This window comes from Bos grunniens, chromosome 5 (genome assembly GCF_055505025.1).
Source record: "Bos grunniens cultivar Pamir isolate PY7600 chromosome 5, Bosgru_T2T1.0, whole genome shotgun sequence".
Classification (NCBI taxonomy): domain Eukaryota; kingdom Metazoa; phylum Chordata; class Mammalia; order Artiodactyla; family Bovidae; genus Bos; species Bos grunniens.
The window spans coordinates 91,778,248-91,796,463 of NC_141169.1; the positions used below are offsets into that span (position 1 = coordinate 91,778,248).

Here is an 18,216-nt window from a genome sequence, read left to right on the forward strand (position 1 = left end):
CAAACAGCCTCTTGCTAACAACTTCCACGCTCCTCTTTGTCTCAGGCCTCTGGTTTCCAGAGGCAGATTACATGCACTCTGACAGAGTGATGAACAGGGCACACGGGGACCTCTTTTCTGTTCCTGCCACTAGAAGAAAACTGAACCACACTGCAGCCTCCAAGAATAAGTACTCCCTACGAGCATGCTCAGCATCTAATTTAAATGACTGGGTATTTCACGTCGGCATGTGACGGCCTACTTCCAAGCAAACTCCAAGAGCCGCAAATTCAATTGAAGATCATTAACTGCAATAAACTGAACAGAACCACCGAATGAACATTGATTTGTCTTTAACTTCATGATTTTTGCGGTTCATTTAACCTAATGTCACTGTAAATGATTATTTTTCTATTATTCAAACAAGTCCTTAGGTTTCAATTATCACATTAGCTATGTCCACATGAGCATCCAAAATGCTGGAATGAACTGGAAACTTCCAGATATCCAGGATGTGATCCCCCAAATTTAAATGTGACCACTGATGAATTAAGCAAACTTTGAGCCATTCATGTCACTTTCTAACCTCTCATTCTGTCCTCTTGTCTAGGCCCTAAATAAAATCATCTACAAACTTATCCAGCACTATTTTCATTTCTGATTTGGAAATGTCAGTAAATATCAGTAAGCTGGAATGGTCAGCATCTTTATTAAAAATGTCTACTGTATTCAAACTACAGCAGATAAGATTTTTCTCACCTACAGATTATACATTACATAACAGATTACATGCTTATATAAAACAGGCCTCACCCAAATGTTGATAGAACTTTAAATAGGACTTAAAAAAATTTCCCCCCACATTTTCAAGAACAATTTTTACCAAAATACCACACAACCATACACACAGAAATCACCCAAATAGTTCACATATGTATGTTGATGTCATCAAATAGCTCATTTGCCCGGTTTGCTGAGTAAGCTGCTGCAAAGACCATGCAGTTCTACACGATGGAAACACGGTCAAGAGGCTTATCCTCTGCTCACTGTGACCATTTCAGTCTCCTAGACACAGAAACCTAGCAAGGGGATACAACCCGATCAAACCAACCAGATGATTCTTGACTGCCCACTTCCTATTTTCACCCTGGGCAGACAAGCAAAACTAGGAAGTGCCTAGGAAGTGGCTATACATTCGACATACACCCACCCTGGGGAAGCAAACCACGGACAGAGTGGGGCTGACCTGTCTTGCGACGGGCGCCTGAGGTAAGGTATGATTTCGCTTCCTTCACAGTCCTTTTTGGTTGCTTCTAGCGCTTCTTGATTGTAAACCACCTGTGTACCTCCCCAACACACCAAGTTCTCATTCTGTGAACAGTAGCCCTGCCTCCCTCCAACCCCCACCCCCAAATTAATGTGGAAGGCTTGGGAAAGTGAGAAGGCATAGGAAACAGACAGATTCCATGGCAGTAACTGAGGCAAGGTCCCTCATACATAGTGGGACAAGATTTGTAAAGGTTCAGAGAGGTTATATAAAATAAAATGTTAAAGTTTAAAAAAAAAGAAAAGATCACAGGGAACTGTTTACGGAACCACATGTAATTCCAATGTTGCTGTTGTATAGTTGCTTAGTCATGTCTGACTCTCTACAACCACATGGACTATAGCCCACCAGGCTCTTCTGTCCATGGGATTTCCCAGCGAGAATACTGGAGTGGGTTGCCATTTCCTTCTCCAGGGGACTTCCCGGACCAAGTATTGAACCCTCATCTCCTGCACTGGCAGGTGGATTCTCTACTACTGAGCCACCAAGGAAACTCCTGTAATTCCAATACTTTTCTAGAAAATAAAGGTGTTAAGTTCAAAGAAAACTGCCAACACACCAGTTTCTTTGGCATTGTACCAAAGCAACTCATTCTTACTGTCAAGGAAAATTCAGTAGGTACAACTGCAAGGTCTGTGGGTCTACGTAAACATTCTATCTTTAATGAAAAAGCACAGGAAGTAACGGAACACAGAACAAAAGCAAATCATCAAGAAGTGTCAATATGCCTACATTTCGTGTACTGTTATGTCTACTAAGTTTTATGCATTGTACATGTCAGGGTGAGGGCTCTGTAGAAAGAGGAGGTTACCTAAAATACTCAAGGAAAGCTCTCTGTGATTGCTGAATGAGAAAAAGTTCTTCACTGAAAACTAGCAAACAAACAAAAATCAACATATGAGACATGGTACAAGGCAACACAGAGTGGAGATAAAAAAACGAGGACTGTCTCTCTCTCCAGCAGAGATTAGAGACGATAAGGCAAGAAAACCAGTAACTAAGATCAGATCACCATGGCAGAAGAGAGGTGCCTTCATGTTCTGGAGTGTTTGGAGGGAAGACAGAAAGAGTTCTGAGAAGGGAAATTTAGAAAAGGTTTTGCAAGGGGGTGAACTTCTTAGATAAATACTAAGGATCTGGATCAGAAAGGGGAGGTTAGGAAGAGGGAACACCCAGTTCAGGGACGGGGAAGGACAGCAGCGTGTGTGTGCTTAGTCGCTTCAGTCATGTCCAACTCTTTGTGACCCTATGGACTATAGTTTTTCAGGCTCCTCTGTCCATGGGATTCTCCAGGCAAGAATACTGGAATGGGCTGCCATTCACTTCTCCAGTCTACCCGCATTGGCAGGCGGGTTCTTTACCCTGGGAACCAGTATGGGGATCAGAAAGGGTCAATACCTTTGATGAGAGAAGAGGAAAAAGCAGTTAATTATTCTGGGATGGTATTAATACTTGTCAACAGATGGCAAGGAGCATTCTATACAGTCCATGGAATTATCCAGGCCAGAACACAGGAGTGGGTAGCCTTTCCCTTCTCCAGGGGATCTTCCCAACCCAGGGATCGAACCCAGGTCTCTGGCATTGCAGGCAGATTTTTTACCAGCTGAGCCACAAGGGAAGCCCAAGAATACTAGAGTGAGTAGCCTATCCCTTGTCCAGTGAATCTCCCCAACCCAGGAATCAAATCTGGGTCTCCTGCATTGCAGGCGGATTCTTTACCAACTGGGCTGTCAGGGAAGCCCAAAGGAGCATTCGACACCCTGCATAATGGAAGCACTGGGGTCATGTAATGTGTTAAAAAGCGGAATGAAGCAGTCAACTTTGGAAAGACAGGGAGATACAAAAAAAGGGGGAGGGGGGTAAAATTGGCATTTTTTCCCAGCACATGTATATCCCTTTTCAAATGTACTTTTTGAATTCTGCCATATCACTGAATAGATCTTCAACCTGAATTTCCTTGCTCCTGCATATTCAACCTCAGCATTTTGATTTAAATCTGAGGTCCTCTTGTAATTACCTGTAACCTTTGATTTTCACCTAGCAGTCCTGTATTTTTTTGTCTTTTAAATCTTTCTGTCTCATCACTCATTCTTTAACTGACTTGCTCATTACCCTTTCTCTATCTACAAAACGTGATAAAAACTTTCCCAAACGCTACCCCAAAAAGAATGGATGAATCTGTAAAAGTTCAACAAAAGACAGAACCTATTTCCATGACGACTGAGGAGTAACCTCTGAAGACTGTACACGGTCAGAGTGTATTTCACTGCATGAACACATGTGAGGTTGGATGGACCGTGCTGTGTAATAAACACACCTGGCATTCATTCCTAAGCACAGGGAGGGAAGGACAGGAGGGACAACGGAAATCAACACGAGCCCTTTATTGCAATTTGTCTCTTTTTTTTTTTAAACCAGAGGGTCACATCAGAATCATTTCGGTAGCTAAAAACACACTCAAGCACGTGCATCCAGGGTCCAGAAATCTTTCATTCTGAACATATTCAGTGCTGGGGCAGGGCAGACATGAAGAAGATGCTCCCTACATGATTTTGAGGTTCCCCTGGTTAAGAGCCACTGTTTGAAGTACCCAGGAGGTTACAGGGTGCTAAATGTTAGTCACTCAGTCGTGTCCAACTCTTTGTGACCCTGTAGACTGTAGTCTGCCAGGCTCCTCTGTCCATGGAATTCACCAGGCAAGAATACTGGAGTGGAGTGTCCATTTCCTTCTCCAGGGGATCTTCCCGACCCAGGGATCAAACCCAGATCTGCATTGCAGACAGATTCTTTACCATCTGAGCCACCAGGGAAACCCTGAACACATAAAAAATTCAGAGACAATGATAGAGACAGCGAAGGGAGTATGTTAAGGATACAATAATTTTGCATAATTTACAAATCAGTTAATATCTGAGCAAGATTGGCAGGAAGAAAATGAAGATGTTCTGGTACAAAAGGGCAGATGAATACTTCAGAGGATTCTTTACAGCAAACAAAGGAATAATGTGGGCAAGGCAGAAAGCCGGAGAAGATGCATACAGTGTGGGGAAAGGCAGTTCCCCCAAATGCACAGCCCAGGGGCAGCAAAGCAGCAAGTAGCCAGCTAGGCACATGGACAGTTTATAAAAGACTTTATGAGTAATCCGCTTCCCTGGTGGCTCACAGTAAAGAATCTGTCTGCAGCACAGGAGATCCGGTTCCAATCCCTGGTTTGGGAAGATTCCCTAGAGAAGGGCACGGCAACCCACTCCAGTAATTTGCCTAGAGAATCCCATGAACAGAGGAACCTGGCTGGCTACAGCCCATGGAGTCGCAAAGAGTCAGACATGAATGAGTTGGTCATTGATATGAGAATTAGAGAGAGATTCCAAAGGAGTACAATAAGGGAAGGAATGGAGAGAAAATAATAAATTTGAGAAAACTTAAGGACAGAATCTTCAGGATAGGGCATACGAATGGATGGAGGGTGTCAAACAGATGGAAAACTAGAGCACAACTACAAGGCTTCTGGGGGAAAGTGGGTGTGATGCGGGAACTGACTAAGCCGGAGAAGAAAGATGCAACAGACAGGTGCAAGGGGTGCCTCTCAAGGGAGCGTGAGTCCAGCAGGAGAGAGGACAGGAAGGAGAGTTAGTTCAGTGTGAAACAGGTGGAAATGAGTGTCCTGACAGCTACCTGGTGATATCTACTATTGACTGACAGAAATACACGTCTGGGGTTCAAAACAGAGATCAAGGTCAAAGGCACAAATCTACAGAAGAAGAAAGGAAACTGGGTAAAGAATCTGAGAAGGGAGATCAGAATGGGAGAACCACTCATGGAGGAAATAATGAGCAGGGGTAATAAGGGGGAATGGGCTTCCCTAAAGGCTCAGACAAAAAAGAATTTGCCTGCAATACAGGATATCTGGGTTCGATCCTTGGGTCAGGAAGACACCCTGGAGAGGGAAATGGCAACCCACAGTATTCTTGCCTGGAGAATCCCATGAACAGAGGAGCCTGGTGGGCAACAGTCCATGGGATCGCAGAGAGTCGGACATGGAGTAACTAACACTTTCACTTTTTTTCAATATGGAGGGATCCAAGGAAGGGAACTTTAAGGAAGTGGCCAGACTGTCAAGGACAGAAGGGTCTGTAGAGTAATGACTAGAAAAGGTCAACAGATTTATCATAGAACATCACCACAAACCCCATGAACACTGTTTTAATAGTACTGTAGAGATGAAAGTCAGCTTAGGAAAGGCTCAGGTAGGCCTAAGTAAGTCCTAAAGAGACTTAATAACAAATTTTTATTGAGGGTTTACTTTTTGCTAGACACGCCACTACAAACTTTACATGGGTTGTATCATTTGCCCTTGCAATAACTTTACTCTAAAATCTCAAACAGAGATGAGAAAATGAAGGCAAAGAGGTTTGTTAATTGTCTTTCCCAGGCTCACACAGCTGGAAAGTGGTACAGCTGTGCTATGATTCCCTAGTTGGTGTGTCCACCAGAACTTTGTTATACTAACTCAACTGTTAGGATGCTTTAAAAAAAAAAATAAAGGCAACAAATAACACAGGATGTGACAAACATAGTTTCATGTAACATTCACAACATCCCAATGCAACAGATCCGATTACAATTCTACCTATTCTACAGATCTGGAGACTGAGGCTCAAAACACTTACTCAATGTCACAGATATTAAGTACTAGAATTTGGATCCAGATTTTGGACCCCCAAGCCCACAGTCTGAATGAGTTTTAAAGAGCAGTAAGCTTATGAAGGAGGTAGAATTATTTAAAAAAATAATTTTCAATAGCTGAGGCAATGTCGAAAGACCTAGTGGAAGAGAGGAGAGTAACTGTGAAGATAAGAACTGATAGTAAAGGGAGAAGCAAGGACCATGAGGCAAAGAGGACTAAATCAGGTTCTGTTCAGTTATACTGAAGTTAAATTTACATTCATAAAACTCATAAAGTGCACAATCCAATGGCTTTTAATAAGTTTATAAGCCACGCAACATCCACTTTTTTTTAATCTTACAAAAAAATTTATCTATTTATTTGGCTATACCACAAAGCATGTGGGGTCTTACTTCCCCAAGCACGATTAAACTCTTGACCTTGCATTGGGAGCACAGAGTTTTAACCACTGGGTTGCCAAGAAAGTTCCTGCATCCACTTTTAGAATATTTCCATCACCTCTAAAAATTTCCTCATGCCTCATTTGCAGTGAGACCCCACCTCCATCCCCAGCCCCAAGCAACAGGCTCTTGAAGATGAGAAATAAGCCATAAGTTAGAGAACAGCCACGGGCATCAGTCACCACTTCCTTCTTTGGGACAAACTGAAAACAAAATAGAACAGTCTATACATCATGTTGGTAAAAGACTCCTATTTATATTTTACTGCATTCCTATTCAGAGATCATCAGAGGGTATTAAAGGGAAAAAAAGCAGAAGCACTGTGATTTTTTTATAATATGCAATCTTAGTAACTAATACAATCAGAATTTTTTTCCAAATATATAGCAAGAAAGTGGGACCAGGCAATGTACAATGAGGAAAAAAAAAAGTAACAGAAAGAATCTCTACAAAATCTGGGCCATTTATCTCCAAAAGCCTTTGGTAAAGGAATACCTTCTGCACAATAATTTGTTACTGTCTGACAAAAGAATTGTAAATTTTAAAGCATGTTTTCATAAAATAAACTTAAATATCCCAGTGACTTTTACTGCAGTGATAAACCCTTAGCATCTACTTACCATGTGGCAAGATAATGAATAGACCTAATTATACATTATTTTGGCATTCAAGCTGTCTCCTGCTATAGACAGTGCTTAAGACTATAAGGAAGTCTCTCCTGCTTTACTAGAAAAACAAAAGTGAGTGCAAAATTTTGCTTCTAAATAAAGATATAAAAGAAAAACATGTTTCAAAATACTGTATTGTGTAAAAAAAAAAAAGAGAGAGAAAATCAGGGTGGGGCAGAACTGTTTCCTGCTTTCCACTAAGAGACAGAGGAGTATTTTTTAGTAATTCCTGCCCAAAATGAGAATAGTCTATTTCTTTCCATACTGCCTAAAGACTCATAGTCAATTAGTTACAACATTATCTTAAGTATCACAGAAATGTATAACTTCAAAATAAACCAATTTGTTCCCTTTGTTCATTCATTCATTCTGCAAATATTTATTTAGGCTGTGCTGGGTCCGAGAAGGCAATGGCACCCCACTCCAGTACTCTTGCCTGGAAAATCCCATGGACAGAGGAGCCTGGTAGGCTACAGTCCATGGGATCTCAGAGTCAGACGCGACTGAGTGACTTCACTTTCACTTTTCACTTTCATGCATTGGAGAAGGAAATGGCAACCCACTTCAGTGTTCTTGCCTGGAGAATCCCAGGGACAGGGGAGCCTGGTGGGCTGCTGTCTCTGGGGTTGCACAGAGTTGGACACGACTGAAGCAACTTAGCAGCAGCAGCAGCAGCAGGGTCTTTGTTGCAATGCATGGGTTCTCTAGTTGTGATGCACGGGCTTAGTTGCTTTGTTGCATGGGGGATCTTAGTTCCCTGACCAGGGATGGAACCCATGTACCCTGCATTGGAAGATAGATTCTTAACCACAGGACCATAAGGGAAATCCCCAAATATTTATTTTTAATTATATTTTTATTTGGCAAATTTGACTTATTTGTAAATTTACAGTGCATGGCATGTTACTTTGATACATGCATATATTGTACCATGATTGCCACTGAAGCAATGCTTATCAACTCACACCATTACAACGTAATATTATTGTCTATATTCATTATACTCACAAATATTTATGGAGCATCAACTCTGTGCCAGACACTGTCCTATACAGCAGGGATACAGCAGTAAACAGGCCTGTACTCTCACAGAGCTTACATTCTCATGGGAAAGAAACTCAATTTGTAAAGAATGTACCATATCCCCTCAGGATCCACAGAGAACTGGTTCCTGAATTCCCCATGGACACCAAAATCTGTGGATGTTCAAGTACCTTATATAAAATTGTGCTTTAAATCATCTCTAGATTATTTATAATGCTTAATATAATGTTATGGTTGTTCAGCCACTAAGTAGTGTCTGACTCTTTGCAACCCCATGGACTGTAGCATGCCAGGCTTCCCTGTCCTTCACTATCTCCTAGAGTTTTCTCAAACTCATATCCATTGAGTCAGTGATGCCATTCAACCATCTCATCCTCTATTGCCCCCTTCTCCTGCCTTCAATTATTCCCAGCATCAGGGTCCTTTCCAGTGAGTCAGCTCTTGCATCAGGAGGCCCAAAGTGTTGGAGCTTCAACTTCAGGAACAGTCCTTCCAATGAATATTCAGGGTTGATTTCCGTTAGAATTGACTGGTTTGATCTCCTTGTAAATGCTATGTAAATAGCTGCCGGTGCAAGACAAATTTAAGTGCTGTGTGTTTTGGAACTTTCTGGGATTTTTTCCCTGAATATTTTCTATCCGTGGTTGGTTGAATCTGAGGATGCAAAACTGTGGATATGGAGGGCTGACTACAAGAGAGAGGGAGAGGGTTATGCCATGAACTAATATAAGTGACTGAGTGAAGGATGGATGGTCAAGCAAAGTCTCGAGGAGGTGACATTTAAGCGCTGGCTTAAATAATGGCAGAAAAGAGGGGAAAGAAATCCAGATAGAGTGGACAGTGTGAACGTTCCAAGGCCCAGCATAGCTAAAGAGAAGAAAGAAGGCCCCGGTGACTAGAGTGTGACGAGTGAGGGGAAAGCTGAGAGATGAGGCCTGAGCTGTCGCAGGTCCACTGGTGTTGGATTTATGAGGCAGAGAAGGGACTCTGGGTTTTATTCTATGTGCTAATGGAAAAGTCACTCCAAGCCTGTGATGTGAGGTGATTTGTGTACATTTTAAGAAGACACCTTTGGCTACAGTGTGGAAAATGGATGGTAAAGGGTCAAGAGGAGAAGCAGGAACAGCTGAGAGGCCACTGGAATTTTTGAGGTGAGAGGTGATGGCCAGACAGCTGGGAGGTACAGCGGGGGCTGGGAAATACTGAGGTGCTATCTGGGACGGGGAAGTGTCAACAGAGCTTACTGACAGCGTGGAGGTTGGGGGTCAGGGGGGAAGTGAAGGAAAGATAGAAATTAAGGACAGTGCAGCACTGACATTTTTTTTCTGATTGTGTCCATTAGATGATACGTGGTGAGGTCAGTGTATGGAGAAGTGAGCAAAGGTCTGGCTGGAGATGAGGGCTTATGAGTGACTGGCACATGGTGTGCAGAGGGCCGTGGAAGTGAATGAAGTGACACAGGACAGACGCCATGCGTTCGTGAATCCACAACGCCTACCACAGATGCCTGGGATGCTGGTGAAAAGGCCAGACCCTTACCCTCGTGGAGCTTATACTCTTAGAGAAGGCAAATACAACTTAAAGCATAAGTACACTGTGTGGTATGACAGGGCCTTTCCAGGTGCCTCAGTGGTAAAGAATCTGCCTGCCAAGCAGGAGAACTGGGTTAGATCCCTGGGTCAGGAAGATTCCCTGGAGGAGGACATGGCAACCCACTCCAATATTCTTGCCTGGAGAATCCCATGGACAGAGGAGCCTGGCAGGCTACAGTCCCTGGGGTTGCAAAGAGGCAGAACTGAAGCAATTTAGCAGACACACGTGGTATGACAGAAGGGGTAACTGCTATGAGAAAAGAAACAGTAGAGGAACTGGGAGTGTGGCTAGGATGATGGAGCTAAATGGGGGTCAAGGTGAGCCTCATTTAAAAGATGAGGTGTGCATGAAGGGCCAGGCAGACGAAGAAGGCAGCACTAAGGCCCCTAAGACCTAAAATAAGAATCACTGATGTATATGAAGGATGGCAGGGCAACCAAAGCGACTGCAGCAGAAGAAAAGGAACCAGAAAGGAGCGTCCAGAAAGGCAGCCTGAAACCCAGAAGCATGTGATCTCACAGAAGCCAAAAGTGGAAAGGATGTCAAGGGCCGACTACACTGAATGCTGCCAAGGGGATGAGTAAGATGAGAAAGAAGAGATTCTTAATGCTGGAAGTGCAGTGCGGAGCCAGCAGAGAAGGGAGCTGTTTCAATGGAAGGGCAGGGCAGGAGGTCTAGGTGGCAGGGGGCATATTTACTTCTAACAGTAATAAGACAGGTCCTTGGGACTTAACCAAGGATTTAAACATTTTAATAACATCAACATCATCAATCAATTTTGGACTCCAAAAAGCCCATTTTGCCTATTTTCTCATTCTATTATAAACCACAAAGGCACAGTGCTGAAGAATTGATGCTTTTGAACTGTGGTGTTGGAGAAGACTCTTGAGAGTCCCTTGGACTGCAAGGAGGTCCAACCAGTCCATTCTGAAGGAGATCAGCCCTGGATGTTCATTGAAAGGACTGATGCTAAAGCTGAAACTCCAATACTTTGGCCACCTCATGAGAAGAGTTGACTCATTGGAAAAGACTCTGATGCTGGGAGGGATTGGGGGCAAGAGGAGAAGGGGACGACAGAGGATGAGATGGCTGGATGGCATCACCGACTCGATGGATGTGAGTTTGAGTGAACTCCAGGAGTTGGTGATGGACAGGGAGGCCTGCGATTCATGGGGTCACAAAGAGTCGGACACGACTGAGCAACTGAACTGAACTGAAAACAACAGGCAAACAGTAGGTTTTCTTCCTGCTTTGTAAGACCCTCTTACTAGTTGCACATTTAAAATTTTTTCAATTTACTTTTTCTCCTTCTTCCCTCCTATTCATTTGTCCATCCACCTCTCTCTTCTATCATTTAAAAATATGTACCAGTGTCTACTATATACAATAAGACACTGTACACAAAGTCCTAGTGCATTTTAGAAAAGTTCGTCTTCTAAAACAAAAAAAAACTTCCAAAATAAGCATCACTTCTGTAGAAAAAATGTAATTAACCAGTATATCAACAATGATGATAAACTGTGATCTTCACTACTAACTCACTAAAATGACACGGGGGATTAGGTTAGTTATTTTAATGTTCTTTTGGAAAAATTACATCTTGTGACTCAAATACTACATACATTTAACAACATGTATGATTTTAAAGTCTAATGACCTATAACAAACTCTCAAATCACCTGTATGTGGTATTTTAAAACACGTGCTTGAAATAGCAGATCCCTAAAAAAATTTAAATCAGAATTGACACATAAAATGTAATCTGTTGATAAATGAACAAAGACAGAGACTTTTCAAGGAATTTAAGAAGGGGTGACAAGACCTCACGACACAGAAACAAAATCCTATTTTCAAGAAACTAAACGACTCAAGGTCATGGAAAAGATGTGACTGTTGTTTTCGAAAAATCATCTAGACGCATAGATACACTTGAGTCGTCTCAATTAGTGGAGGTAAGGCAAACACCAGATGCTCATTAGGCAAAGTTACATAAACAGCAACAAAGACAGAAAACAAGATGCCGAGAGCCAAGAGGATACTCAGTAGGAATGGCTGCATAAGTTAAAGTGTTAGTATCTGTAACTGTGGAACAGGTCACGCGCCTGTTAAAAAGAACAGGGCAGGGGACTTCCCTGATGGTCCAACGGCTAAGACTGTGCTTCCCAACCCAGGAGACCTGGGTTTGATCCCTGGTTGGGAGCTAGATCCCACATACCACAACTAAGACCCCGAGCAGCAAAATAAATAAAAGTTCAAAATTTCTAAAAAGAAACAAAAACCTAAACCCTAAAAAGAACTGGGCAAAACCGTGCCCAGTCCTGGCACGTGTCTGGTACATGTATCGATACATCGTTCCAGAAGCGGGTGATGGGCACAGTGAAGGCTGGCAGCCCGGGTGACGTGACTTCCATGGTTTACTTTGTTTCCCATGGCATCTATCACACAATTACAAAGAAAAAAGGAAATCAGAAATGCAAGAAGAGATGGGAAGAAGGGAAAATGGAAAGGAAAACAAGAGGAGTCGGAACAAAGTGACAGGTACGTGGGTGAGCAGTGTGGGGTGGAGAGGTCCGGAGTGAGACGCCCCTAGACACAAGCCTTAGTCTTGCTACCCTGTTCTTCAATTCCCTCAGCTTGCTCAAACTCATGTCCATTGAGTCAGTGATGCCATCCAATAATCTCATCCTCTGTCATCCCCTTCTCCGTCAGCCTTCAATCTTTCTCAGCATCAGGGTCTTTTCTAACAAGTCAGTTTTTCACAACAGGTGGCCAAAGTATTGAAGTTTCAGCTTCAGCATCAGTCTTTCTAATGAATATTCAGGGTTGATTTCCTTTAGTATTGACTGGTTTGATCTCCTCACATTCCAAAGGACTCTCAAGAGTCTTCTCCAACACCACAGTTCAAAAGCATCAATTCTTTGGCGCTCAGCTTTCTTTATGGTCCAACTCTCACATCCATACATGACTACTGGAAAAACCAACGTTTTTGAAGGACCTTTGCTGGCAAAGTAATGTCTCTGCTTTTTAATATGCTGTCTAGGTTGGTCATAGCTTTTCTTCCAAGGAGCAAGCGTCTTTTAATTTCATGGTTGCAGTCACCATCTGTAGTGATTTTGGAGTCCCCAAAAATAAAGTCTCTCACTAATAAACTAATAAAGTCTCTCCTAATAAACTGGTAGTTATTAATTTCAAAGAATACTAGAATAACTTCACCTCTATGTCTTTTCTTCTTTATGTCATAATCTAAAAATGCTGTATGTGGTATAAATTATTTTCACTAGTTTAGAAAAGTAAACATTTTAATAATGACCATAAAGACAATCCAGTAGAAGGAAGGCATGTGGCTGGTCCTATCAGAAATACATCACATCTGGCATTTCCTATTCTCCCTGCATGTGAATACCTAGCATCTTGTTCTCAGTCATCTGACCCTGACCCCTCAGCTTTGTGCTTCTTTCCCAGAAATTTCATTTTTCAATTTGTCTGCAACATATCATCTAAGACTAATAAGTACCTGTATCTCGTCAAGTCATCCTGCAATAGATAGGTATCACTTGAGGACATACTGGTGGTTTTTTGTTTTTTTTTTTTTGAGGGGAGAGGCATATTCTTAAGACTACATTTTCATTTTAAAAAAGGAAAAGGAAAGAAAACTTCACCATAAACCAGAATAAATTTCAAAGTAAATAAAACAGTCTTCATTTCCAATTCAGAGTAAGAAATTGATCACAAATTTTAAATTGCTTTTTCACAGTAACATAATCCAGTCAACATAATGTTTGCATTTATCTTCCCCCAGGAGCCCCATGTGAAGCTCATGGATTATCTTAATAAACAAAGTCTTTGCCTAATGAAACATTTTTCTCGTGAATCTTCCTATATTCAGTCCCTCTTCTAATTATTAAGACTTTTCTTCTAAAAAAGAATAGAAACACTTAACACTGTACTTTCAGTCATGTTTAGAAGCTGACTTACATACTACAGTCCTTGGATTTATGCATTTAATCAACACTACAGAATCTAATCTTGCATATAAAAGTCTAAAATCTAGAGCAGAGGTCAACAAATTTATTCTGCAAAGTTTATCAGATAGTTTAGGCTTTGTGGACCACACAGACTAGGTTACAATCTCTGCTGCTATAGTGGAAAAGCAGTCATCAACAATATGTTCACGAATGGACGTGGCTGTTTTCCAATAAAACTTTATTTACAGAAACAGGCAGCAGGCTGGATTTGGTCCAAAGGCCACTACTGCTACCTCCTCATTTAGAGCAGCAATTAAGTAAAATGTGCACGACCATCTTCTCATAGTATCTACTCTTTTAAAGTTTAGTGACTCATGTCTCTGACCAACAACTGATGGGTAATTTTACTCATTTAATGATTAGGATTACTGACTTTACTAAATTATTCTCTATCCTTATTGATTCCATCTATATTCTTCCCAATATTTAATTTTTCATAATTCTGCACTTTAAATACAACTTGTCTAATGATTCAGTATTTCCTCATGAATCATATTTTCTAAAATTTATCATTTTTATTCCTTTGGAATCTCACCAAATTACCTGTGAAATGTAGAAATGTCAGCACTTCTCCACAAATGAAAGGTCTTACAAAATTCAAAAATAAAAGAAGCATTTACATGTTTCCAATGGCAACCCACTTCAGTATCCTTGCTTGGAAAATCCCACTGGCAGAGGAGCTGGTTGGACACAACTGAGTAACTTCACTTTCTTTCTTTTCCTCTTCGTTTAAGAAAAAAAAAAAAATCAAGGCAATGATTAACAAAGATAACGTTTTAAGGAATGATAGCTGGCCTCTAAGACAGCCAAGGATCCTCACCTCTTGGTACTCACACCTTTGTATCACCCCCTTCATTGTCTGTCTTGGGCTCCAGGATGGCTCGCTTTGGACAAGACTAGCTGCCATGTCATGAGAGCCTCGTCATGAAGCCACAGGGGATCCTCCTCATTTGATTAGGTTACAACTGAGCTTATTTTGCAGAACTCTTTTGGTTAGTGGAGCTGCAGTTGCTAAACAAGCGTCTCCTGTCTTGCAACTGGATGGATTTAGAGGGTGAGACTGATATCAGTAACAAGCAATCTGGCTGCACGCTAGTGATGACTACTATGCCGCATTTGTTCAGCAGTAACTTGACACTTGCTATGTGGAGAGCTGTGTGCCAGACAATCAAGGTGGTTGGATTTCTAGTCACACAGGCACACGACCCACAACAGCTAAATTGAAAAAACAACCCTTACTTCACTTCTGCTCTTGTCTATGTGAATCTCACTGTTTCCCAGGGCAGTATTTTTAAACCCTGGTCTGACCTACTAGAGGATGATGAAAATGGAGCCGAAAGGATGCCAACAGCACTTTTAAATAAAGAAATGAATTTATATGTGAACAGTGGTTCATGCAATAATATGTATTTCATTTTTTTTAAAAAATAATTTTTATTTATTTATTTTTGGCTGCACTGGGTCTTCACTGCCTCTAGGGCTTTCTCCAGTTACAACCAAATGGGGCTACTCTCTAACTGCGGTGCCGAGGGCTTCTCATTGCAGCGACAGACTTCTCTTTTGTGGCACATGGGCTTAGTCACTCTGCAGCACATGGGATCTTTCCAGATCAGGGATTGAACCTGTGTCTCCTGCATGTAGGTAGATTCTTTACCACTGAGCTACCAGGGAAGGCCAATATGTATTTCCTGTTGTGCATAATGTTCACAAAAGTTTAACACCAGTGACATAAAACACCAAACATGTTAACATCCTAGAAGACTAACGAGTCACCGTACTCTGCTGGTTCTTCTCGCCATTTCCAGCTCCTTTTCTGCCTGCTAGCTGAAAGCCTGGGTTTCACTGTGCATTTTGTTTTCATGTTAATATTTTTAAATTTCTGTGGAAATCAGCTCTGGCCAGTTGCTTCTTCCTCACCTCCATTCTGTCCATCTCGAGGGTTGAGAGACTGAAGTCCCTTCTCCTTGGGGACATCCCTTTTGAAACATGCTCAGTGGTCCTCTCCAAAGAGTAGGCAAGAAAGAAGACGAAGATCACAGAGGGAACTTGAAATGACCTTGACATCACTGGGGTTTCTGATTAAATGAATCACCTTCATTTCTCCTTTGTGCTAGAAACACTTAGAAATACTGGGCATTAAGCTGATCAATGAATGAATGAATTTTTTTAAGGCATTTATTTCGCCAACTAAAAAATAAATTTATCCAATCAACAGATAGTTCATTAATGTATCCGTACTGCTTCAAGAGAAAGGTGTTATTATCCATAGGGAAGTTGTCCTAGCTTTAAGGCAGTACTTCTACCACTAAAAATATAAACACTAGAGTCAAACATTTCTTAAAACTGTCTAATAGGAGAGAGGATTTCAAGAGTATCCCGAAATGAGACAAAATGAACAAAAAAGCTCAGGGTGATGCTTCTACTGTGCACTGGTGGTTTTCTTTCTAACCAAAAGGCACAGTGAAGCTTCAGAAAAGCTCTGGAAAAAATGATACTAAGAGTAAGAATGAGCTGATTAGGAATTTCTAAAAAAAACATGCTACAAGGGGAAATGGGGAATCAACATGTTGTAACCAGATCTCAAGATTTAATAAGAAAATGGATTGATGTCTTTGGAAAAGCACAGAACAGCAAGTAATCAAATTCCTTGAGAATGAGATCAAGAAGAGAGGGTGGGCACTAAATCACAAAAAAAGCCCTAATGAAAGGAAAGTTCTGGCTCTTTCTAAAAGCCCCTTTTCTAAACAACATTCCCGATTTTTCTCAATTATTCAAATAGCAGTTCTTTTTCATGTCAATACAATTTTAGCACAGTTATGTCATCCTAGTCCCATTGCTGGTCCAGACAAAGCTCAAGAGTATGTACAACAGTCTGTTTACTAGCCTAACCAGCACAAATATGTTGACATCTGCCAGACTCCTTTCTCTGACCCCCTCCTGAGTTCCAGACTTGCATACCTGGACTGCCAGCCTGACATCTTCACCTGGCCCACTCACAACCATCTCAAACTCACCCTTTACCCCAAACCATCTGTAGATCTCGAATCGTCAATACACAGCTTCACCCCACCCTCCAAAAGTATGAGCCGTTTTTCTCATTTTAAAACATAAAAATCCTGGGCCTTCCCTGGTGGTCCAGTGGCTAAGGCTCAATGCTCCCACGACAGGGGGCCCGGGTTCGATCCTGGTAGGGAAACTAGATCCTTCATGCCACAACTAAAGATTCCACATGCAGCTAAGCAACGTGAAGCAACTAAGACCCAGGACAGCCAAATAAATAAATTTTAAAATATATATATACATATATATTAAAACACACACACACAGAGAACCTCCAACCAGATGCCTATGTCACAAAACTAGAAATTATTTCTCCCGTGTGATCTAACAGTGTCATCCACCCTCTAACTTCTCTTTCTAGAGGGTCGTCTTTCTTCTGTCTCAGCTGCATGCATGCGTGTGTGCTCAGTGGCTCAGTGGTGTCCAATTCTGCGACCCCATGGACTGTAGCCCACCAGGTTCCTCTGTCCATGGGATTCTCCAGACAAGAGTACTGGAGTGGGTCCCCATTTCCTCCTCCAGGGGATCTTCCAGACCCAGGGATCGAATCCATGTCTTTTCTGTCTCCTGCACGGGCAGGCGGGTTCTTTACCAGTAGCGCCACCTGGGAAGCCCCTGACTCGGCTGGAATTCCCTAACACATCTATCACCTTCGCACCTTTGGACAGAAGCCATCACTTCTTAGCTATTCCCCTTTTCTCTAAGCCTCGAGTCATTTAATTCTCTATCCGGCATTCAAGTAATACACACAATACCATTCCCCTGTTTAAAACCTTCACTACTTGGGCCATATGGATCCTGCACCATAAGCCCAGGCCTCGCCCACTCCTCCAGGCGTTCGGGCAGCTGCCAGACCTAGTGGATCTCTGCAGCCTAGAAGGCTCTTTCCTGGGAAACTAACTCCCTCTACTCATCCATCCAGTCTCAGCTCAAATCTTTTCAAATATGCTTATATATGCATGGGTATGAGTTCAACATCCATCTCTCCTCTACGCTGGCAGCTGCAAAAATTCAGTGACAGTATCTGTTTTCTTCATGATAGTGACCCCTGAAGCCACCAGCGGCCTTGGTGTATCACAGAAGCCCAGTAAATATTTCTTCAGTGAAAGGACTTTCTTTTAGATTTATCCCTGGAGAAGGAAATGGCTACTACCCACTCCAGTATTCTTGCCTGGGAAATCCCATGGACAGAGGAACCTGGCAGGCCACAGTCCATGATGTAGAGAAGAGCCGGACGTGACTAAGCAACTAACACTAACATTTTTCAGGACGGATTTTCTAGCTCCAAGTCACCCTTTAAGGAACTGCCTCATTTTGTACTGCTTTGTGTAAAAACAAAGATATTGTTTAAGACCAAAATAAATAAATTTATCTCACCATTAAAATTATGCAA

General features: G+C 41.9%; 1 protein-coding gene across 9 annotated transcripts in view; it reads right to left on the reverse strand.

Annotated features, from left to right (window-relative positions):
* PLEKHA5 (pleckstrin homology domain containing A5) overlaps nucleotides 1–18,216 on the reverse strand; it is a 262,192-nt gene that overhangs the window by 163,260 nt on the left and 80,716 nt on the right. For 2 of the 9 annotated variants that reach the window (XM_086401867.1, XM_086401865.1), the window contains exon 1: nucleotides 1–18,216. This exon is cut by the window's right edge and continues 24,435 nt beyond it. The exons of the other annotated variants lie outside the window; for them this stretch is intronic. The gene's annotated coding sequence lies outside the window, so the exon portion shown is untranslated. 9 annotated transcript variants of the gene reach the window in all.